Below are 25,392 nucleotides of genomic sequence, written 5' to 3' on the forward strand. Positions count from 1 at the left end.
GTTAAGTAAGGGACAGATCGGGGTTCTAAGGCAATCATCAGGATGAAAAAGTACACCCAATAAACAAAGACAGACTCTTCCTTTCTCTAGATTATACTAATAAGTATCTGACTGGACAGAACAGATAATGTGGCACTGGGGTCCAAGTTAGTGCTTGTTGGGAGTAGGCCCTGCTCCATCAAGCTTATTTGATTTCTGGCCTTTCTCATATGACAGTGAGTCACATGACACTGTGATAACCAGAAGTGGCGGGATAAAGATGAAAAGAAAGGAGAAAAGGAAGGATGTTCCTTTCTTTAACAAAAATTAGCAAGAGCCTGCACCATGACTACAGGGCCATAACAGCCAGAGGATGGGCACTTAAAAAAACAAAAAATGTCCTAATAGCCCAGATGTCCTACAATAGATGAGTGGATTAAAAGATTAAATGTGGCATAGACAGATATTCTCTGAGAGAAGTCAAGGGTGAGGTTCCTTTTAAGTTTCTTCTGGATGCTGGAGTGTGCTTCTCTGTTTGCAACTCTGTCAACATGGTCTACCAGAACCTTACCACTCATGAAAGCTAGAGACTTAAGGGAACCAGTATACATGGGAATAAATATGAAGTATAACAGGAAGAGTGTGGTAGTGTATACCTGTAATCCTTACACTTAGGAGCTTGAGTCGAAAGAATTACAAATCATGAAGACATCTTTTTGGCCAGGGAAGGACTGGGTGGGGGGACACAATGACTATCTCAGGAGGAAAACAGTATAATCAGAGATTCTATCCAGTGTGAACTACTTCCTTCATCCAAGGTACTTATGACCCAAATTAAAAGTAGTTGCTAAATTTAATACTAATAAATCTTACCTTTTTTTCTCAAATACACACATAGCTTTTAAAGGTTTACTTTGGGAAATTAGAGGAATTTTTTTAAATTGTCAGTTCATTGTGGATTCAAATTTGTCCTCTTCCTCTTTTTTTGTTGTGACACTGTCTTCAGAGGAAAAACATCTAAGAGATTAGTGAAGCTTACTAGGGGTGGTAGTCGAGGAGGATTCATACATTCCAATAACTGCACTTCAGATTTAGACTGTGAAGAAACTAAGGAAGTAATTATGAAAAACTTCTGCACATCTTAAACCACCCCAGGTAACTCCGCATAAGTAGCAAGGTCTATCCTGAGCCAAGTTTCAGAGCAGACCAAGTTAATTTATAGAGATTATAAAGATTTTCTCTTGTAGGTATGTATGCATTGTACAAAGTCAAGGCTTTCCATAAAGGAATGTCAATCCTTACTAGTAAATGAAACAGTATTTTAAGGTAAATCTAAAATCTAAAACATGTTCACAGTCTCCTCCTCTGCTATGCTACAAGGCCAACTTTAGTTAATACTACACATTTCATCACAGTTTCCTCATGTATCATTTTTAAAAATCTGCAATATTTTGAGTTTAAATTCAGTCACTTTCTGCATTCTACTACACATTAACTTTTCTAACTTTGCCATGAATGTATCTTTTATTCATTTCCTTCCTTACCTTTCCATGCTACTGAATATTCTTACTTCTATTCATCAGAGAGCATTTACTTCTCTCATTTAAATTCCAATTCTGGCTCCAGTCTCAAGCAAGAAATCGTCATACACTAACTACATATACTTACAAACTCAGATTCAACCAGTTCTCCCAATGAGATTCACAAGGTATCAACAGAGCTTTGTACAGAGTCTGCCCTGTACAAGTATTTTTTTTTAATTATGGCCTTTGATTTATTAGATAATGGTACTTTTCCTCCAGAATGGCTCACCAAGATCCAAGATAACTAAATAGTACTCTTTTTCCTAGTTGATAACAAGGAATAATTACATTGTATCAAGGAGATCAAAATTCCTCATGAAATCAGTCACTATGTTAAAAACAGAAGGCCACTGACTTCAAGATTTAGGCAAACCTGCAATCCCAGCAGTCAGGAAGCGGAGGCAGGAACATGTTGAGTTCAAGGCCAAACTGGATTACATTGTAAAACCCTATCTCAAAAAATAAAAACAAAGCAAAAACTAAGAAGGAATACTACATTACCACGTACTATCACCATCTGGATTTAAGCCACTTTTAATCTGTCTTTTTTTGTAAACAGTTAAAAAAATTCAGATTTCTGGGGCTGGGAAGGTGGCTCAGTGGTGGAGTGCTTGCCTTACATGCATGAGGCCCTGGGTTCGATTCCTCAGCACCACATAAGCAGAAAAAGCCGGAAGTGGGGCTGACGCTCAAGTGGTAGAGTGCTAGCCTTCAGCTGAAGAGCTGAGGGACAGCACCCAGGCCCAGCTTTCAGGCCCCACGACCGACCCCCTCCCCCTCAAAAAAATTCAGATTTCTCTCAAGCTAAAATTTGATTTGGGACAATCTGCTATCAAAATTCCCCAAGCTGAAAGTTTCTCTTTTTTTGTTCTTGTTGTTTGTTTGTTTTTGGAATGTGATATCCCCAAGACTAGTAACATTTTAAACTTTCATTTTTACTTTTCATGAATAAAGTTCAGCTTCTTTCAGAACAGCAGATTTTCACAACGGATAAAAGAAGATAGTTTATATATTAGCATTGGTGCCATCTCCTGGGAAGGACTTGGGAACAAGAGCATATGACAAAAATAAAACATAACAGAAAGATGGGTGCCAGTGGCTTATACCTGTAATCCTAGCTACTAAGGAGGCTGAGATCTGAGTACTGTGTTTCTAAGTCAGCCTCAGCAGGAAAGTCCATGAGACTTATCTCCAATTAAGCACCCAAAAAACTGGAAGTGGAGTTGTTGCTCAGAAAGCTCAAGGACACTGCCCAGGCCCTGAATTCAAGCCCCTGAACTGGCACATGCACATGCACATGCACATGCACACGCACGCACGCACGCGCGCGCACGCGCACACACACACACACACACACACATGCACAAACAAACCCACCTAGATTGTACTCTGTTTCATATTGTGATAAATATATTTTTTAAAGGGCTAGGAGTATAGATCAGTGATAGAGCACATACATAGAATTTATAAGGGCCTGGGTTCAATTCCCAGTGCCAATAAGTAGAATAGGTCACGGTTTGAAGACCAAAGTGCCTCATCCAGTCCTGGATTTTGTTAGAATGTAAAGTTCCATGAGCACAAGAATGTTTACTGATACTTTTCACTACTATATCCAGCATTTCAAAAAGTACCTACCAACACACTAAGCAGTAAAAAAATGAATAAGTGAGCTTCTGAGAAGAAAAGAGAGTATATTTCAAGGGAAAAGAATGTGTGAAGGCTTAATTGCAACAGATAGGATGTCTCAGAGGTATGCAGATAGTTCAACATGGTGAATACCAGGACAGAGTTGTGTGCAGGTATAGAGGGACATTCATAAAGGGACCTACAAACCATCATTAAGTGGTTTAAGTTGTATTATGACAATAATGGAATCCTCCAAAGGATTCCAACAATGGTATGAACACACTGAGTTTTAGTAAGATCTCTGTGAAATCACCGTGTCAAAAGAATAGGAAAGGACTGTCTAGAGACAGAGAGATTAGAACAATAGACACTATAGTTCAGACAAAAATAAAAAATAAAAAAATAAAATAAAATAAAAATAAAAAGCTTAAATTAAGAAAAAAAACTATTTCATTGTTGTCTGTGGGTCTGACATTCTACCACAGAAGGAACAGGAAATAGATCTGACATGACCAACTTTTCAGAGAACTTCTCATTACTACCCTGTAGTACCTCATGCTCTCACATGTAATATCAAGCTAGAAGTTAAGATGATTTGTTCCAGTTTCTAAGTGCTAAGATTCCTTTGGTTTTTAAACTGTTTTACCTCAGGCCCTTGGAACTGATGATAAGTTTCAGCTATAACTTCTAAGTTCATAAATTTCATAGACATTAGAAAGGAGGACAGTCTGATGAATACTACTTTAGAACTGATGTTCAGGTGAAATCAGTGCTTTTCTTCTAAAGAAAAAAAAGTGGAAAATGAAGATGATAAAAAAAAAATAACACAGGGATGGTAAGGGGAAACAAAGGAGGAGGCAACAATGCTTGATAGGAAATGTACTCATTATCTTGCCCATGTAATTGTAACTCCTCTGTACAGTATTTTCACAATAAAAAATCCTTTAAAAATTACACTTTCACATCAATCTTAAAAATTCTACCATCATTTATGATCTGTTTGGGCATTCTTTTCTCTGACCATGATTACTGAATAACTACCACCAATCTTGTCATGGTCATTCTCCTGCCCTGTAGATGAGAATTTGCTCTGCTCTATCAGTGACTTCAGGGAAGCCCAAGACATCTCTGCCTTTCTTGAGTATATCTAAAAGCAATAAAAACAACTTATATATGTAATCTCATCACTAAGTTCCATAAGTTACCATTCACTTGGAAAAATTCCACAAAACTGTAATCAGATGTTATCAAAAATAATAATCAAAATCAGATGAACTAATTCAATTATTTTTTTTCTGGACAAAAGTATCCTAAGTAAGTTGGGCTGGGAATGTGGCTTAGTGATAGAGTGCTTGCCTAGCATGCATGAAGCCCTGGGTTTGATTCCTCAGTACCACATAAATAGAAAAAGCCAGAAGTGGCATTGTGGATCTCAAGTGGTAGAGTGCTAGCCTTAAGCAAAAGAAGCTCAGGGACAATGCCCAGGCCCTGAGTTCAGGTCCCATGACCGGCCAAAAAAAAGAAAAAAAAGTATCCTAAGTACACCAAAGTCTTATTAAAAGTTCACCTCTCTGAACCTTCTTTCTGAGATTTTCTCTAATATATGTTATAGCATCAAAATGACACATCTAGCTTTTTGAGTTTGAAAAGAAATGGTGGAGGAAATTCAAGAAATATAGTTACACTGACAACTTTGAAATATGGACTGAAACTCTACAGTGGTAGAATGATAGCCTTGAGCAAAAAAGCTCAGGGATAGTGCCCAGGCCCCGAGTTCAGCCCCATGACCGAAGGGGAAAAAAGAACTAAAAAGCCCCTTACATAGCATATCAGAAAGTCAACTTGAGTAATTTCATTGGATCTTAGGGTGCACCTTCAGGAGTAGAGCATATATTTAGCAAAAACAATGCCCGGGGTTGAATCCCCAGCATTTCTCCATGTAAAAAGAGGAAGAAGGAAAAATAAATAAACAGGCTCCATCTGTTAAAAAGACATATTCCTCTGAAGTCAAAACCCACCTTTCATATACTTAGTAATCATTTTATAAACCTGAAGCCTCACAATTTGGATTTATTGTAAGTCAGATCTTACAAGTATCAGATGCATTGTCCCCCAAAAATGTAATAAGCAAAGGAATCCTTGATAGAATCCCTGGAGCTATGGAACTATAGCAACAACCTTGTTCTCTTTCTGAAGAATACACTGAGGAGCGACAGAAATTCCTCGACTATGTCTTTACCCTGTCATCCATACCTCAAAGGCACTTTTTAATTTAAAATAAACACGAAGTGAAAGTAATCCATGGAGATTCCCTGAAGTCCCCAGGTAATATAACTCAGTTTCTACTGCAATATCCCACTAACTCCAAGCAGGGAAAGACAGCTTAAAGTCATTTCTGAGAGCATTGAGATACTGTAGAAGAAACTTGAAGCTCCTAACAATAATCCATGAATGTAGAACTACCTAGAGCCCAGAAAAGAGCCTTTTCCCGTCCAATTTTCACAGCCATTGTGCTTTATTTAGCATAAAAATTGTTCTAGACCCTCTAACTTGAAGTGTTCTAGGTTAATTACTAGGATCTTTCTTAGAACTGATTTCTAGCAAAGAACAAACACACTAACAGCTGTAATGCAAGCTACTCAACTATTAAATCAGAAGTATCACAGATTGAGGCCAGCTTGGACAAATAGTATAAAGAGACTGAGGGGAAAAAAATTAAATCCTCCCCAAATCAAAATTTAATATATCTGATCCCTAAACAAAAAGAGATCTCTAAATAAGCCAAAATGGACAGTGAAGGAATTAACTTAAGTATTTAAACTTTAAATGGATGTGTCCAAAAGACAGAAGAAAAAAAATCACATAGACAAAGATGGGAAAATATTTATACAGAGTAGAAGGTGAAGGCCAAAAATGAGCAAATGAGGTATGCTGTTTGGTAATTTTTACAACTTACAAGACATGAATGATACTAGAAACTTGAAACATTTCCAGTTTCCTTCTTTTTTCCAATTTTCCTTTTTCTTCCCTTTCTCCTTTTACTTCTTCCTTCTTTCCCTTCCTTCTCCTCCTTCTCCATGTAAATACTGGGGCTTGAACTGCTTTTGCTCTTGCTTGACTACTCTATCACCGGAACCACACTTCCACTTCTGGCTTTTTGCAGGTTAATTGGAGATAAGAGTCTCACAGATTGTTCTGATTTGAACCACAATCCTCTTATCTTAGCTTTCTGAGTGGCTAAGATCACAGGCAGGAGCCTGTGATAAGACCAATTCTTATTCTTATGGATAATTTATTTTTCAGCTGTAATATATAGACACATTTCTACTGCCTGTTTTAGATTTTACCGTAAGAATTTTTCTGTTATGACCCTGGCATGATTTGTTAAAGTAACTTCAAATAAAAGGAACAATGAACTAAGTTTGTAGATGAAGGATTCATTCTACTTATTTTCCTGAACAATACTCAAATATTACAGGTTAAGCTTTGAGTGGCAACAAGTCACGCCAGGAAAATTGTGAAATAGGATGTTTCCTATCAGATACAAATAACATTTTAATAGAACAGAATGTTGGAGTCTCAAAACCCTTTCACAAAGATGGCTAGAGTGAATATTTATTTTTGCTGTATAAATTCTAGAGAAGATCTTTACTTTTTAGGCATATATAACTAGCAAGCTGGCTATGATCAAACATAAAAGAAGAAAAAGAGCAAGAGTAAGATTTATTATAGCTAGTTGATACTTCCTACTTTTGATCATATTAATTCATCATAGTCTTCAAAGAGAACAACCTTTATTACCTTGCAGTGGGATAAAAATGTGTTATGTCTTCTACATTTCCTTAGGCCAATCACTTTGCACTAGAATCTTAAATACAGTCTTATTTCTCCTTCCAGTTTAACAAATGTTGTTATATTTCAGCTTTATAATGTTATAGTTCAGGTGACTATGCAAATCAATGGCAGTTTTACATGTCAAGGACAGAAAATAAATTGAAAAACAATGTAAGGGACAGAGAATTCTGGGTAAGATGGCTGCACAGGTTCAGATAATATACCACTCACATGGACCACACCACTCACACAACACTGGTAGATAAAGAAATAGGAAGTAGAAGTTAAAAGGTGGATAACAGGAGGACTTGCAGGTATAAGAAGTATTTAGTATTCGAAGCAGAGTGAGATTTAACGTTTAGTGCTAACACTTAGCTGCTAGCAATGTAACTGGAAGAGCTAGAAGAGCAGGTTTTATGCTAGATCTCAAGGAGACCTCTCAGAGTCTACACAGGGCTGGCGGGCTAAGGTAACTGTCACCGCTGCCATTCTCAGAAAGCTTGGGAAGCAGGACACTTCAGTGTGCCACAGTCCAGGAATTAGGCAGCCACCACTGAGAATGCTGGCTCTTAAGAACACATGACCTTAGTTTCCGTTAAGAGATCAGGAAGTTGCTGCCAGAAGTGTTGGCTCTGGACAACGTAATCCAGGGATGCAACTTGGGGGCCAGACACAGCTGAAAACCTCACCCTTGGAAGCTGTACCAGCAAAATGGCTGCTGTGTATCCTACCATCTTTTCCACCAACTCAGTTCTCAATTCAGGTCTCATAGGAGTAAAGCATTGAGGGTCATTTTTACTTTCCAGTCCAAATAGCATAAGAAAGCATACAGAAAGGAAGTTGAAACAGATGCTCAGCCCATCTTCCATATATGTTGTAACCATCTCCAAGAAAAATGGTAATATATTAGATGAACTCTATAATAATATTTTACTTTAAAAAGTTATAAGGAGGGGCTGGGAAGGTGGCTCAGTGGTAGAGTAGCTTGCCTTGCATGCATGAGGCCCTGGGTTCGATTCCCCAGCACCACATAAGCAAAAAGAAAAAAGCCGGAAGTGGTGCTGTGGCTCAAGTGGTAGAGCACTAGCCTTGAGCTGAAGAGCTGAGGGACAGTGCCCAGGCCCAGAGTTCAAGCCCCACGACCGGACCCAAAAAAAAAAAAAAAAAGTTATAAGGACTATAGAAGATCACAACAGAAACAGAAAGCAATTAGTGAAGCCTAATGTTCTTTGTGTCTGAGGAAGCAAGCAAAGGGGGCAGGAGTTCAGTTTCTGTAGTTTGATGAGAATTAAAAATATCTCACTTGCCAGGCATGATGGCATATGTCGGTTATCCCAGCACTGGCAGAGGCGTGTGAATTGTGAGTTTGAGGCCAGCTGGGGCTATAATGCAAAAAAAAGTATTTCACTTAAGGCAGAGACCTGAGGCCTGAGTTCAAATCTATGCCAAATCAGCGTCTCAACTTGGTACCAGCAACCTGTCCCCCAAGAAAGACTGCTATCCTGTGTTTAGAAGCCTTGAAACCTGGCATTGACTTGACTTCCTTATGGAGGACAGTCTTGTCAGGCATCCAGAAAAGGGAATTTCCATCACTTTTGAAGAAGTACTCTGGCAAGTAGTTTTTGTCAGCTATATAGATTTTTCCAAAAATTCTTCAGCTGCTTTCATTTTCACATTATGTAAAAAGGACCAGCCTTTTCTTTCAACATCACAAACAAAATTTTTGCTGTAGCTGTGATCCTTCACAGTGCTGAGAAGAATATGCTTTCAGTGTTTGGTTTTCCATGTAGATCCTGAGAAATTTCACCTTATCTGATAGAGGCTCTTCTTGAACTTTCGCAGTCTCTGCCTTCAATGAAGTAAATCCTTTGACAACTTCTAGCACTTTACTCTTGTTCCTCAAGATCATGGCTCTGGTAGAATGGGACATGCCTGACCAGTGAGCAATAACTACCTGATTTTCTACTGTCCTATACGGTTTTTAATTTCCTTTCCAGGTCAGTCACTCACATGGCCTCTAACTGGGTAACATTAGCAATGGATTTTGTACATGTAGATGCCATAATGAACTAAACAACATCAAATTAAATCAAGCACAAAACAGAATGATGCAATCAAGATATACTGCAAACATGGATGTATGCGGCTCCTGACAGGGTAGCATGCTGTTTCACAGAAAACTCCTTTGTAAGTAAGAGGAGTACACTCTGAAATAGTGATAGGAAGTATGCCAGAGTAGAAACATAAGCCTGTAACAGTCATGTATTATCATTATCTAACATTATGTACTGTACCAGAATTGCACGTGCCATACTTTTATATAACTAGCAGCACAGTATTGCCACAAACCTGAGAAATGGGTTGGCACTACAACTTTATGACAGCTACCACAATGTTACTAGGTAATAGGAATTTTCCAGCTCCATTCCAGTCTTATGAAATTGTGACTGTGGTCCAGCACTGCCAAAATGTTAATACATGGCACAACTCTATCATGTTTATGAACGTGTATATGTGTGTGGATGTATAGATATGTAGACAGGTATAAAACCCTTTAATAATATGTATTGGTTTTAAGCCCACTTTTACTATATATTAGTTCCCAGAAGTAGTATCAACTATACCAATCGTATCCTACATGCATATTATGAATAAAAAATGAAGAACATAAATGGTCAAGAACATTTTTAATAAAATGATAAAATAATGGTATGGCCTAGCACAGGAATACACAGATCAGTGGATGAGAATAGAGAACTCAGAGACAATTAAGTATATATTCAGAAATTTTATATTGGACAACCACATTACAAAGTGAGGGAAGAAACAGATGACTCAATGAAATGGCTGGGATAATTAACTCTGCACAAAGCAGAATTAATTAAAAATAAAATAAAATAGAATCAATGGAAGGAAAAAAATGCTATGTGTGAAAAGAAAAGCTGTAGAACTTTTCAAAAGAATTGTAACAATGTAATTCCTTTCACTTTCTTTCTTGATACAATTTCTAGACTATCAGCAATCCTACTTGTTCTTCTTAAGAGCACTGTGTACTGAGAACTGAATTCTCCTTGTAATTTGCAAGCTGCAGGGGAGAGTAGGAGCCTCACTCTCCAATTCCTCTTAGACTTGTGGTAACAGACTACCCGAGATCATATGAGCTTTATTTGCTTACTACAGAACAGGACCGATGAACATTGGACTTGCTGTAAAAGAGTTCAGTCATTTGCATCCCTGCTACAACACTTAAAATTCTCACATTCTCAGCTTTGTGCAAAGGTTTGTTTTCTTTTGGTCTTCTCCATGTGCAGAGTCTCACGCTTAAATCTCCTTTTGCCATCATTAAGTTGGGCCTACTGTCCTTGTCTGTAGTGACCTTTCCATTATCTCCCTACATCATCAAATGTACTCATTACCCTTCTTTATTATGTCCTTCACAAAATCAATACACATGCCCTCCACAGAAGATTTAACCTGAAGAATTTATTTTTCTTTTTTAAATGTTGATTTTTTTTTTTAAAGCCAGGCATTGGTGTCTTACACTTGTAATCCTAGTTACTTGGGAAGCTGAGCTTGGAAGGGTTATAGTTCAACACCAGCTCAGGCAAAAAAGGTCTTGAGATAGCTTCTCAGCAAATAGCTGGATATGGCGGGACTCACCTATCATCCTAACTACATGGGAGGCTGAGAGCAGGAGGACTGCAGCTCTGGGAAGAAAAGTCAGTAAGACTCCTTTGCTCAGCATAGTGGCATGTCCCTGTTGCTCTACTGCAGCTGGAAGTGAAAATTGGGAAGATTAGGGTTCAAGCACTCCCAGGCAGAAAGACCTTATCAAAGGTAACTAGTACAATAAAAAGAGCAAGAGATATAACTCAGCAGAAGGTACCTGACTAGCAAGCCCAAGGCCTATAATTCAAACTCTAGTAACACATCACACACTTGATCAAAGAGCTCCAAACAACGAACAAAACCTAATGGCAAAACAGGAAGTTTCTTCCATTGATACAGTAATACCAGCCCATTTAATTGTTTTAGCAATTAGTCCATACTTTTCCATCTGGTCTTCTATGAAATATGATCAGACTGGTAAGTTTTGGTTTACTTTTGCTTAGTGAGCCACCGATGCCTGGCTTGAGGAAACATTTTGAAAGGTAGATAAATATATAAAGATAAATGAGTTCATAAAACTTACTTTGATGTTATATAAGAAAAAGTTACTGGGAATATAACTGGCCAAATTCTGTACTTCTTCATATGTCTTCATAAAGAGAGATAAATAATATTTTCAAATCTAGGTGAGATTCTAGGTGAGATTCTAAAACTCAGCTCTCAAAATAATGTGGGACACCCTGCCTGACCATAAAGGATATTCCATACATAGTACACCCCAAACACAGAAATTATTCTGCTACCCTGGCACAGCCAGCTTGAACTTCTTCCTCATCTGAAGTTCTTGTTGATTTTACACCAGAGTACCAATGAGAGCTACTTCTGATATTCTCAATATCCCACAAACAGTAATTGTTCACTCAGGGACTAAGAAATCAGCTATCTATAAAGATACTATGTAACACAGTTGTGGACATACAGCCAAAACATTTTTTTGCTGACCACAAAGAATCAGAAGACAGAATACATATTTTGCTACTTAAAGCACCTTTTCATGGGCTCCATTAAAAAGTAAGATATATTGCCGGGCACCAGTGGCTCATGCCTGTAATCCTAGCTATTCAGGAGGCTGAGATCTGAGGATTAAGGTTCAAAGCCAGCCTGGGCAGGAAAGTCCATGAGACTCTTATCTCCAATAAAACCACCAGAAAACCAGAAGTGGCACTGTGGCTTAAGTGGTAGAGCACTAGCCTTGAGCTGAAGAGCTGAGGGACAGCACCCAGGCCTAGAGTTCAAGCTCCATGACAAAAAAAAAAAAAAAAAAGTAAGATTTTATAATGATTTAACTGTAAAAGCCAATTATGGAGACAAACCTTACCAATGCTAGTCAAGTGCTCTACCACTGAGCTACATCCCCAACTCAAACACTTCTGACTATTGAGAAATAGGAATATGGACCACAAAAGTTAAAGCCTGTAGCCAGTGATGATACAAGACTATAAAAGTCCTCAGTCTTTCAGTTTCTAAGACAATAAACATACGGTAATTTTGAAATTTTTGCATTTGTTCTTCTGGGCTACTTCTCTTCCACAAGGAGTGAAGATAATTATACACATTATAAAGACTATTTACTGCCATTGTCTAAGAATGAAAAGTAGAATCTGAAGTTGAAGAGTAATCTAGAAGCCACTAATACAAACATCCCAACTTTATTGACACAGGTCCAAAGAGTTCAGGAGCCCAAAATCTTATGACCAGTGGCAAAGCTAGAGCTAGAACCTAGGTTCTAAATCCCCAGTATCACAAATATTAATTCCTGCTCATTAAGGTCTCTCTCCCAACTGAGAATCATTATTTTTTCATTCTCTTTTAGACTCACTGCCATTATCAGACACTGCCTGACATTTTATAAAGCCTATGACTCTAGAAGATTTAGGTCAGAGGATTTTGGAATAGTTAGATTCTTTAGGTCCCTCTATGACTCTGCTGCTCATACATGAGCAGCAGAGAGCTCCCAGTGTAAAGCACAGAGTCAAAATTTAAATTAAAAAAAAAGAGAGAAAGAAAGAAAAGAAAGAAAAGAAAAAAAGAAAGAAAGAAAGAACTGTTGATGATTTTCACACTTCATTATCAAGGCTTCCCTCCCCATTCCCCACCTGCCACATAGCTTTTGATTAAAAACCAAGAGCTTTGTAAGGTAAGGATATTAACTGCATAGATATTTTGACAAATAATGTCTCCACTGAAGTTTAAAAACCCTCTGGGGGGAGGGAGCTGGGGGGAGGGAAAGTTGAAGAAAAATGAGGGAGGAGGCAACAATGTTTGACAAGAAATGTACTTATAACCAACGAATGTCACTGTACCCCCTCTGTATAACACCTTGACAATAACATTTGTTTTAAAAAACATCTGGGAGAGGAAAAAAACTTCTAAATAAGGCCTGCTCAGTCTATGCCAACCTGTGACTGTTGCCTGACTTTCTCTTATTCACTAACAGCTCAGCACTGACGGTGGGCTGGGCCAAGGACACAGGAGAGAGAAAAACTCCCACAGTGAATTACTGGGCAGAAGAAAGTCTGTGCCCAAGGAGTCTCTTATCACTCCATGTGATGTAAGGCTATAGCCTATAGTATACCTCCTGTGTCCACAGGAGGACCCTGGATTACAACTCTGCAGAACATCCTGAGCTAAAAACCCCATGTTTAGAGTGCTCTGTCCACTTCAAATACATCTTATTAGAAACACAGATATTTGAACACTTGAGTAACTATTAAGTACATCACTGTGATAATTAAGACTTCCCATTCATGTTTCTCCAAACAAAACACCTTCTAGAAGAAATCCACAGAAAATCCAAACTGTCTATCCTGTGTGAAGACTGAAGAAGTGTGTGTTTATTCTCTGTTCCAAGCTGAAAGGAAAGCTAGTTCTTGGTACAGTGTTGGAGTGCAGGTAAGGCAGGACAGGAAAGAGTCTTGGTTGAAATCTGGCCTGAGACCACTACCACAGGGTTATTATTAATCTTGTCCTGGTAATATGTTCTAGAGACAGAAAACACTTCTTTCTTTTCAGTTTACCAAGCTTTAAAGTAAAAATTTCTGGAATAGAATCTCAAAGGTCCTATATCAACAGCCTATTTCTCAGTCTTTGCTTTTCACCACTAATCCTGCCTGACACACCTACCTATAAAGTCACTGTCCTGAGATTCTACTATTCCAGGCCATTGGGAACTTTGGTAGTGAGCAAAGCAGTATAGAACTGAATACACCAGATACTCATTTTAGACCAAAACTGGAATGGGAAATCAACACATTATGACACTATCAACTTAATGTGCTCATTAACAGTTAACTCTGAAAAATACAGATGTCTCTCAAAATCAGGATTTCAAGGAAAATCTGTTTCAATGAAAAGCAAGTTTGGTACAGAAGTATAACACTAAGAAACTCAACCATGGAGATTGCTTCTCAGAGGCTAGAGTGTGTTCGCGTAACACTCCACAGTTGCAATTCTGATTGCACACCAGCAGTCCACTTATATTTAATAACCAGCAAGGACTTAGGGTACCAAGGATAATTCTGCCAACCTGAGTGAGAAAGTTCAAAATTTAAAACATGTAATTTAGTGAGCAAATTTGGCCACTGATAGTAATTGGATCCTTGTCTTTCATTTTAATCATCTTTATTAGAAGAAACATACCATCCTAGAGTTTTCCATATGGAAATCACAACTTAAAACTGAATGTTCTATTACTATGCAGATATTAATGTATTGCAGCTTTGCCTGGTGAGAATGGAACTGAACTTTCAATGTAAGTTGAAAGCATTCTGTCTTTCATATGATTTAGAAAACAGGTGTTAAGAATAGCTCAGGTTCTGAGAAGATGGCAGAATAAGAAGTACTAGGAAATCTGTCTCCTTACCTAAATAACAACTATACTGGCAAAAACTGTCTCCTGAAACTATTTTGGAATTCTGTAGTCTCTTGAAGGTTTGCAACTTCCAGGAGAAGGTTGAGATGGTAAAGCATGAATAATTTTAATTGATTTCCTCTCCAATCATAATAGCAGCTTCTCATCCTTCCCTGCCAGCCTCCCAGATAGGCGGTTGAGCACCTGCTGCTGGAGCAGCTTGAGCAGTTTTCAGGAGCTATGTGGACAAAGGGATCTATTCCTCCATATATTGGGGATCTGTGGTCTGATCCATGACTGATGCTTCTGATGACAGAGGTGCAAATAGAGAAAGGCAGCCTCTATTGTTATTCTCTCCCTTCCCCACAATCCCAAGCCTCTCCTCTTCCAATTGAGTTGATCATCATCAAGAGACTTAAACTAGACATTAAAGATAACACACCATTGAAGAGCAACTGCTCAAAAAGGACAAATCAGAAAGTAACCACAAATGCCAAAGGAAAGGTGTAGGGCTAAAAAAGACCTGAGAAGACAGAACATAACGACCAAAGCTGATTCTGGGCACTGCAACAGCCTCCCATTATTAAAACAAAAATAGTAACAAATGAATAGCAAACCCTGGGGAGGAGAGAAATTTTTATTTAAGAGTCCCTACAATATTATATTCAAAAGTCTAGGTTTCAACAGAAAATGTATATACAAAGAAACAGGAAATTAAAGCACAATTCAAAGGGGAAAAAATCAACAGGAAAAAGATCTGATGAAACACCTATGAGGCAAAGACTTTAAAACAACTCTTGTTTTCTAAATGACCTGAGATAATCTTTGAAAAATAATTATTAGTATAAAAGCTAATATTATTGTAACTTTGGTTTGCAACCCCACATTTTATTTGGTATATAATTTGAGACTAGTGAATTTAAAAAACTTAGTTTATGTTTTAGGGAACAATGTAAAAGAATGTAATTTTGTGATGTTGAAAACTAGAAAAGATGGGACAGAGCTAGGAACAGATTTTTGTATCTTACTCCTGTTAAACTGGTATAATTTCAAATTAGAATGTTATAACTTCCAGGCATTAGATATAATACCTAAGATAACCACAAAGAAAACACCTATAGAATATACTCAAAAGAAAGGGAGAAAGGAATTCAAACAAGTCACCACCAAAAACCAACTAAATACAAAAGAATGCCAAAAAAAAAAAGGCCAAAAAACTCTAAGTCAAATAGAATGTAAATAGCAAACTGATAACAATACTTCCTTATTGATAATTCTTTTTCATATAAATTCTCCAGAAAATAGAGTAATACTAGTTTTGATTTCAAAAGAAAGCTCAAGGAGGGCTGAAAATGTGGCTTAGTGGTAAAGTGCTTGCCCAGAAGTATGAAGCCCTGGGTTCAATTCCTCAGTACCACATACACAGAAAAAGCTGGAAATGGTGTTGTGGCTCAAGTAGTAGAGTACTAGCCATGAGCAAAAGAAGATCGTGAGTTCAAGACCCAGGACTGGCAAAAAAAAAAAAAAAAAGATTAAACAGAATAGATAACACAAATGATCCAACTCTATAAGAGATCCCTTTCAATCCAAAGACACCAATAGGTAGAAAGTCAAGAGATGGGACTAAAGGTGTGGCCCAAGTGGTAGAGTACTTGCCTAGCACATGTAAGGACCCGAGGTCAGTCTCTATCACCACACACAAAAAAATTTTTAATAAAAAGATACAGTCTTGCTCCCGCCTATAGTCCTAGCTACTCCAGAAGCTAGGACTGGAGAATCACAGTTCAAAGTCAGCATGGGATAAGCAAAGTCACAAAACGCAAATCTCCCATTAACTACCAAAAAAGCTGGAAATGGAGCTGTGGCTGAAGTGGTAGAGTACTAGCATTGAGCAAAGGAGCTCAGGGACAGTGCCCACACTGTAAATTCAACCCCAGTACCAACAAACAAACAAAAAAAGATACAATCTCTAAAAGAGACAGAGGCATTTATTTGATTTTAAGTAGATTATTTATTTATTTATTTATCTATTTAAAGTTCCACCAAGTGCTGGTGACTCAGGCCTGTAACCCTAGCTACTCAAGAGGCTGAGGTCTTAGAATCGTGGTTCAAAGCCAGCCTTGGATGGAAGTGAGACTTTCATCTCTAATCAACCACCAGAAAAGCAGAATTGGTGCTGTGGCTCAATGTGGTAGAGCATTAGTCTTGAGCAAATTAAGCTCAGGAATAGAACCCTAAGTTCAAGACCCATGACTGGTTTAAAAAAAAAAGTTCCAACAAACAAAAAAGGACATTATGTATTTTGCATGTTTCAATCCAGCAAGAAGATGTAATGTTTATAATTAACATTACAAATATTTATACTGTTAATAGACCATCAAGACAGATGAAATAAAAATATAATATAACCTTACTACCAAAATTAAACAGACACTACCCCCCAAAAATTTACTAAATGGCAGAACAATACCACTATGATGCCAACATTCTAAACAAAATACTAGTAAACCAAAGTTAAAAGCATAATGAAAGGATTATATGCCAATATTATATGAAATTTTTCTTTGCATTGTAAGATGATTCAAGATATGAAAAATCAATTTAATGTGCTTTACTAGAATAAAGGGAAAGAACACAGTCATCAGAATTGATGCAGAAACATTGATAAAAATCAATACTCATGATAAAGACACTCAAAAAAGTAGTAACAGAAAGAAATGACTTCGACATAATAAAAAACCCCACATAGAAAACAGTCATACTCATTGATGAAAAACTGAAAATCTTCCCTCTACAATCAGAAAGTTATGGATAACCACTTTCACAATTTCTGTCCAACATAGAATAGGAAGTTCTCACCAGACACTGGTGGCTCACGCCTGTAATCCTAGCTACTCAAGGAGCTGAGATCTGAGGATCGTGGTTCAAAGCCAGCCTGGGCAGGAAAGTATGGGAGACTCTTATCTCCAATAAATCACCAGAAAACCAGAAGTGACGCTGTGGCTCAAGTGGTAGAGCGCTAGCCTTGAGCTGAAGAGCTGAGGGACAGGGGATAGCACCCAGGCCCAGAGTTCAAGTCCCACGACCCTCCCCCCCAAAAAAGGAAGTTCTCAAAAAAGTGGACATAAAAAACAAAGGAGGAGGCTAGAATGCTTGATAAGAAATGTACTCATTATCTTGCCCATGTAATTGTAACCCCTCTGTACAGTATTTTCACAATAAAAAAAAGTAGACATAAAAAGAAAAGCTTCCCAAACTGGAAAGGAAGAAGCAAAATCTTATCTGTTCACAGATCATATGATCTATGGAAAAATCTCAGATTATACACATACACCTACAAACACTGTTAGAATAAATAAATCTAGCCAAGTAACAGGAAATAAAGTCAATATTCAAAATCAACTGGATTTCTATGTAATAACAAATAACAATCTGTGAAGGAAATTACAAAACCAATTCCAATGTAAAAGATTAGGAATTAAGTTAACCCAAGAAGTTAAAACAACTTGTACAATTAAAACTACAATACTGTGCTGGAAGAAATTAGAAGACATAAAAAAATGGAAGTACCTATTAAAATGTCAATAGTATCCAAAGTGATCTACAGATTCAATGTAATCCCTATCAAAAACACAATGACATTTTTTTTGAAGAAACAAACACTCAACCTGAAACTCTAATGAAATCTCAAGACATTCTCTATAACAGCAATCTTGAGCAAGAAGAACCAAGGTAAAAAAATTCAGTTGCTCCTATAAAAACTTACTACAAGCTACTATAATCAAACAGGTTATAGAAAAAGTGGAATATCAAACTGGCATGGCAAACTGGCCCAAATACAGTTATACAGACCAGCAGAACAAAACAAAGACTCTAGAAATAAACCCTCAGTTTTTAAATGTACTTTGTTATTTCTTTTTTCTTTCATATCCCCCCCTTTAGTTTATCCCATTGTCACCATATTATATATATATATATATATCCATACATACACACATGTATGTGTGTATATATGTACATGTACATATATAACACAGATATATATACATATATACAGATGTATATATACACACACGTGTGTATATATGTTTATCTGATTTAGGGAAGGGAAGGAGAATAACAAAATAGTGAGACAAAGGACAAAGGGTGAACCAATGCAACAGCGATGCTCACAACACACTATGTTGGAAATGAACTTTACAACTTGAGGGACAGAAGTCGGGGATGCGGGAAGTGGGAGAAAAATGAGGGAAGGGGTAACAATATTCAACAAGAAATATACTCATTATCTTACTTATGTAACTGTAACCCTTCTGTATATCACCTTTATAATAAAATTAAATTAAAAAAAAGAAACCCTCAGCTATACATGGCCAAATGACTTTCAACAAGGATATCAAGACCAGTCTATGGGAAAGAAAAGTCTACTGAACATATGGTGCTAGAAAAACTTCACACACACACACACACACACACACACACACACACACACACACACACACACACACACACACACACACACACACACACACACACACACACACACACACACACACACACACACACACACACACACACACACACACACACACACACACACACACACACACACACACACACACACAATTTGTATGAGGGCTGGAATCCGGGCCACTGCAGATATGTTTAATTCTTAACTTTCTGAATTAAACCTCCTTTCTTCTTCATCTGCCCCAGTGCTCAGCTCCTTTAAAGCACAGTTCATGGCAACAAAACAAAACCAAAAAAACCCCACTTATTTACAGAACCAAAGAAGCTGTATTTCATATTTTTTTTCTCCACTGCCAAACATTCAAGACTATCAATCAGGGGAGCCAGGCGCCAGTGGCTCACATCTGTAACCTAGCTACTCAGGAGGCTGATATGTCAGGATAGAGGTTTGAAGCTAGCCTGGGTAGAAAAATCTATGAGACTCTTATCTCCAATTAACCAGCAAAAAGTCAGACATGGGTGCTGTGGCTCAAGTAGTAGGATGCTAGCCTTGAGGGGGAAAAGCTAAGCAAGAGATTGAGGCCCTGAGTTTAAGCCCCAATACTGTATGTGCGCTCTCTCTCTCTGTCTCTGTCTCTCACACACACACACATGCACACATGCACACACACATACACACACAGAATAATCAATCAGCATCAGTACAGGAATATAGGAGATAAGATTGTCTCAATGAGTTGGTATCGCAGTAGGAGTTGGGCCTTCAACATTACTCCTTTTTAAATAGCTACAGGTTATATGGAGGACTTAATAGCTGTCTAAATTATTAGCATTGCTGTAGAACCCTGCTGGCAATAGTCATCATGCTTTCTTGAAAGGCATTTTCCTCTGAAAATTTTAGACAGATAAATCAACAAAATTATATGTGCATTGTTCAGAAAATGTAGAATGTCTTTAAATTAAATGCTTTTGATAAGAACAAATGCTGAACAAACCAGGCGCCAGTGGCTCACGCCTGTAATCCTAACTACTCAGGAGGCTGAGATCTGAGGATTGCGGTTCAAAGCCAGCCCTGGCAGGAAAGACCGTGAGACTCTTACCTCCAATAAACCACTCAGAAAACCGTCAGTGGTACTGTGGCTCAAGTGGTAGAGTGCTAGTCTTGAGCTGAAGAGCTGAGGGACAGCACCCAGGCTTAGAGTTCAAGCTCCATGACAGACAAAAAAAAAAATGTTGAACAATTTTCTATTGAGTTACTGCTTACTCTTTAAGTGACATATTTTGAGGAACAAAATGATATTTGGTTACATTGATGCAGTATGGGCCCTATTTATTGGATGAGCCAAGCTAAAAATCTTAGAGGTAGGTTTTTTAAATGAGAACTTTATTGAAATATAATTCACAGAAGATACAAGTCATTGGTTTAAAGTAAATAGTAAATAGTAAGTCGGGTGCCAGTGGCTCATGTCTGTATTCCCAGCTAGTCAGGAGAGGCTGAGATCTGAGGATCATGGTTTGAAGCCAGCCCAGGCAGGAAAGTCCATGAGACTCTTATCTCCAATTAATCACAGAAAAAAAATCTGGAAGTGGTACCATGGGTCAAGTAGTAGAGCACTGGCCTTGAGCAAAAGGAGCTCATAGACAGCCCAGGTCCAGAGTTCAAGCCCCAGGACTAACAATAAATAAATAAATAGTAGTTGAACAGCCAATTAATAATACAATCACTTTTACAACCTGAATTTCATCATTTGAAAAGAAACCTTGTACTCATTAGTAGTCATTCCCCACTTCCTTCCAAAGAAGTATTTTAAAAGGGCAGATTGAGGTGAATGAGAATGAATATGGTCCAAGTAGTTTGTAAGTATGAAAATAGAACAATGAAATATATTGAAACTGTTTTAAGAATGGAGGAGGAGAAAAGGGAAGAGATAGAAGGAATGAGATTGATTGGGATACAATGTATAAATGTGCGGAATATCACAATGACACTCTCCTCCCCCCCCCCCCCAGAAAAATCCCTAAGGTATGCTAATAAAAAATAACCTACATTTTACAAGTCATTATGCCAAAAAACTAACTTTACAACTTTGGCGGGGGGGGGGGGGGGCCGCCAAGGAGATGGGAAGGGGAAACAAAGGAGGAGGCAACAATGCTTGATAAGAAATGTACTCATTACTTTGCCCGTGTAATACCTCTATACGGTATTTTCACAATTAAAAAAAATAAAAATAACTATAAATAAAAAATAAAATAACATTTAAGCCAGGGCTGGGAAGGTGGCTCAGTGATAGAGTGCTTGCCTTGCATACATGAGGCCCTGAGTTTAATTCCTCAGCACCACATAAGCAGAAAAAGCCAGAAGTGGCATTGTGGCTCAAGTGGTAGAGGCTTAGCCTTGAGCTAAGAGACAGTGCTCAAACCTCCATGACTAACCAAACAAAAGGAAGTTGATGCTAAAAGTATAAGAGAATATCCATTTAAACACACACACACACACAAACAACATTTAAGCCAGTTGCCAATGGCTCATGCCTGTAATCCTAGCTACTCAGGAGGCTGAGATCTGAGGATCACGTTTCTTCCCAGCCTGGGAAGAAAACTCACCATGAGACACTTATCTCCAATTAACCACTCCAAAACCAGAAGTGGCGCTGTGACTCAAGTATTAGAGCACTAGCCTTGAGCACAAGGAGGCTCAAGGGCAGTGCCCAGGTCCTGAGTTCAAACCCTACAACTGGCAACAACAACAACAACAAAAAACCTTTAAGCCAGGCAATGGTGGCTCATGCCTGCAATCGTAACTACTCAGGAAGCTAAAAATCAAAGCTAGCCTGAACACTGGGACTCTTATCTCCAATTAAACACCAAGAAGACAGAAGTAAAGCTGTGACTCAAAGTGGTAGAGTGCAAGCTTTGAGCACAAAAGCTCAGGGACAGCACCCAGGCCCTGAGTTCAAGCCCCAGAATAGGCAAAAAAAGAAAGAAAGAGAAAGAAAGAAAGAAAGAAAGAAAGAAAGAAAGAAAGAAAGAAAGAAAGAAAGAAAGTAAGAAAGAAAGAAAGAAAAAAGGAAGGAAGGAAGGAAGAAAGAAAGAAAGGAAGGAAGGAAGGAAGAAAGAAAGAAGACATTTGAACAATTCTAAATAACTACAGTGACTTAAAGGTTCTAAGTAAATCACACTGAAACAGAAATTTCTAAGTGTGAAGTATGAAAAGTAAGTCATTTATATCATAAATTATAAATCCAAAATACCACCAGCTCCACAATATGCAAATGTACAATCTAATTTTTGCTTAAAATATTCTCAGCTCTTTTCTTCATTAGCCCCCAAATAGGAAAGAAAATGAAAGCATACAATTTCAAGATGTTGAATTCAGAAGTTCAGAATGGGGGGGGGGGGGGGAGAGAGAGAAACAAAATCCTGGATTCAATCAGATAAGTATGACTCATGTGTCAGTTGCAAATTTCTAGTTTCCAACCTTTGAGAAAAGAAACCTCAAGGACCCTTCAAATTATGTTCAAGTCATATGCCTGATTAGACAACTGAATTGCTTTCCTGGACTACATTTTCCCCTCCATTCAGACCTCTTCTCTTGCTGCCACAAATATGCTTGCTCAGTGTAAATGAAGTAATGAAGGGTGACCTTTCCAGCGGAGCAGCTGGCTGAACTGGATTTTAAGTAGTATGCTTAGGATTTTATTTCCCTTGATTTAGGCAGAAGGAAGTTAATACATAAAAGCTCATGAATTACAGGTCCACATACCTACTGGCCTCTGGGCGGCCCTTTTGACAAATTCAGCATCTCATCCCAGGATGAGAATAACCATCGAGGCCACATTGGACAACTACTGGGAAATGTTAGAGGCTCTAAAACAGACTTTGTGGCAGCTTGTCTTTTAGAGAATTGTTCCCTTTTATTTTCCTGTTTGAAGGAAAGAGAGGGAGGGGAGAAAGGAAAGAGGTCAGGAGGAGAAAGAAATGACTGTGCCTAGTTCCTTGACTCATTCCAGTGACTTCACTGATGGATTGTCCACTAGCAAGAAAATAATAAGACTTCCATTTCCTTCTGTTTTTGTACCTCATAACCTGACAAGTAAAGCAGTCTTGGAAACTGGCCATTCTGGATATTTAAACCGCATATTCTTTCAGCCATTTCATAAAATTTTTATTCTCCCTAATCCTCTGACTCGACCTATCACTCACTAAAATTATAAACACAGGGGATTATGTGCAAATTACACACCCAAAGCAGCCTGTAAAAACAAATTTCCATGAATATCTAATGGAAGAAGGAAAGAGCCTACATTTATGGAATTTCTTCAGACCTGCCTGTTTTTCATTCTATGCCAGCATGTGAGCAAGTGCTAATTTGCATAGCTGATAGGAAGCTGAGGTCAACAGCAGGCTTGGAGCTAGAAGCTAAGGATGAAGAGATAAAAGATGCAGTCCGATTCTTCATTCACTAACCTCAAAGTCCAAAGGAACAGAAGGCCACAGAAACCTCTAATCAAGATATTTTGGAAAAGCTGATCTGCGACTATACCTGAGTAGCATGAGGGAATAAAAACAACAACAAAATAAAAATCAAACCTGACACCTACCTGGTCTGAAAAGATTAGGAAAAGGAAACGCTTCCAGAATAGGTGGCTTTAAACCAAGTCTGAAGAGAGCTTTAGGAAAAACAAGAGTGAAGCGATAAGACATTCCATTCAGAGGAAGCGGCATGTCAGACCTCAATGTTCTATTTGGAATGATGAAAGTGTTCTGGAAGCAGTGGTAATAGTTATACAACACTGTGATGTTACTGAATTGTACACTTAAAAGGGTAAGCTTGGTGTTACACATATCTTAACACATGTGCTCAGATTGTCTGGGAGAGCAAGGCAGTCATATTAGGTTATCTGTGGGGATGACTGAGTGGAAGGAGAAAAGACTGAGATGCATCAGGGCTAGATGACAAAAGTTTTGTATTCTGTGCGAAGGGAGTATGGATGGTGCAGAAATGACTAGTAGAGTATTATTACAGACTAGAAATGAAGGTGTGAACTCTGAGTGGCACTGGAGGGGGGGAAAGGGATGAATGAATAAACTGGATGCAGACTTTCCATCAAAGACCTGATGTTCTCATCATAGCTTTCAGTGAGACTCAAGGGAAGCAGCATCTATCAACAAGAGTAACAGCATCTATCAACAAGGGTGAGCCAAACACAGCTGATGGGTTCTGGTGACCACTGGTGGGTAAGTTTACAGTCTGTAAGAGTCTGAAAGGTTGGGGGATGGGGACCTGAGAGAGTACATACATAATTATCACTGGGAGAATGTAAATAGGATCTGTTTTATTCTTCCAGGCTACTAAAGCCAACAGCTTACCAGTTAATACAACATGTTGGCAAAAGGGAAACCATGTTATTCATACTGTTTGCAGACTGCTCTTTTACACTTAACAGTATGGTGAACATCTTCTATGTCATAATATTCTTCTAGAACTTCAGATTTAAAGCTCAAAAGTATCTGACTTTTTTCAACCAATCACTGATTGTTGGACAATTGGCTTTAGCTTTTAAAGCTATTTTTAAACATCAAGCCCATCATCACCAAGTGACACATCTTTATGGCGACATTTAGAGACAACTAAGTAGTTCATTTGAAGATTCCCTGTCATAAAACACACTCTGTATTTTTTTTTAATGACATGTGTATGCTATGTGACCAGTTAAAAGAATTACAGCAACTTCCTGGCCCCAATTTTATAAGAAGAAAATAAATTACTCACTTGTTTGGAATATATTAATTTTATCAAGCTAAGCATACCACACAACAATGATGGAAGAGGCAGGCAATTCGCTAAATGGTACTCCGATGGCATAAAAGATTAAGTGCATGTCGTGTAAGTGAGCAGCCATGTGCTCTCTATCAGCAAGATCAAGTATACTGTTTTATATCCCATGGCTGCTTACTGGCCTCTCCTTGTGTCAACAATAAATATAGCCAAAAGGAATCTCTACCTATGTTCATGCTATTCCTTCTACCCACAATGCTCCTCGGCGACCCCAATTTCTGTGTCCAGTCAAGCTCCTTCTCATCATTCAGGAAAATGAAAAGTTCAGTTTTACTTATTAAAAAGACCTCTTCCCCACCACAATTATCCTGGGCCAATTATCCAGCCTCTTTCTCTTCTCTCCCCTCTCTTTTTTTCCCATTCCTCCCCATCCCACATTCCACTCCATCCCTTCCTTTTCCCTTCCCACTCCTTTCCTCCTTTCCTCCCTCCTTCCCTCTCTCCCTCTCCCTCTCCTTTCTCTCTCTCTCTCTCTCTCTCTCTCTCTCTCTCTCTCTCTCTCTCTCTCTCTCTCTCTCTCTCTCTCACACACACACACACAC

General features: G+C 38.3%; 1 protein-coding gene across 5 annotated transcripts in view; it reads right to left on the reverse strand.

Moving 5' to 3' along the window:
* The window catches only part of Frmd5 (FERM domain containing 5), a 234,309-nt gene that overhangs the window by 177,027 nt on the left and 31,890 nt on the right, over positions 1–25,392 (reverse strand). The window contains exon 1 of one of the 5 annotated variants that reach the window (XM_070005988.1): positions 23,613–23,629. The exons of the other annotated variants lie outside the window; for them this stretch is intronic. The gene's annotated coding sequence lies outside the window, so the exon portion shown is untranslated. Of the gene's footprint in view, positions 1–23,612; positions 23,630–25,392 lie in introns of those variants that run through there. 5 annotated transcript variants of the gene reach the window in all.

This window comes from Dipodomys merriami, unplaced genomic scaffold (genome assembly GCF_024711535.1).
Source record: "Dipodomys merriami isolate MVZ:Mamm:240054 unplaced genomic scaffold, mDipMer1.0.p SCAF_69, whole genome shotgun sequence".
Lineage (NCBI taxonomy): Eukaryota > Metazoa > Chordata > Mammalia > Rodentia > Heteromyidae > Dipodomys > Dipodomys merriami.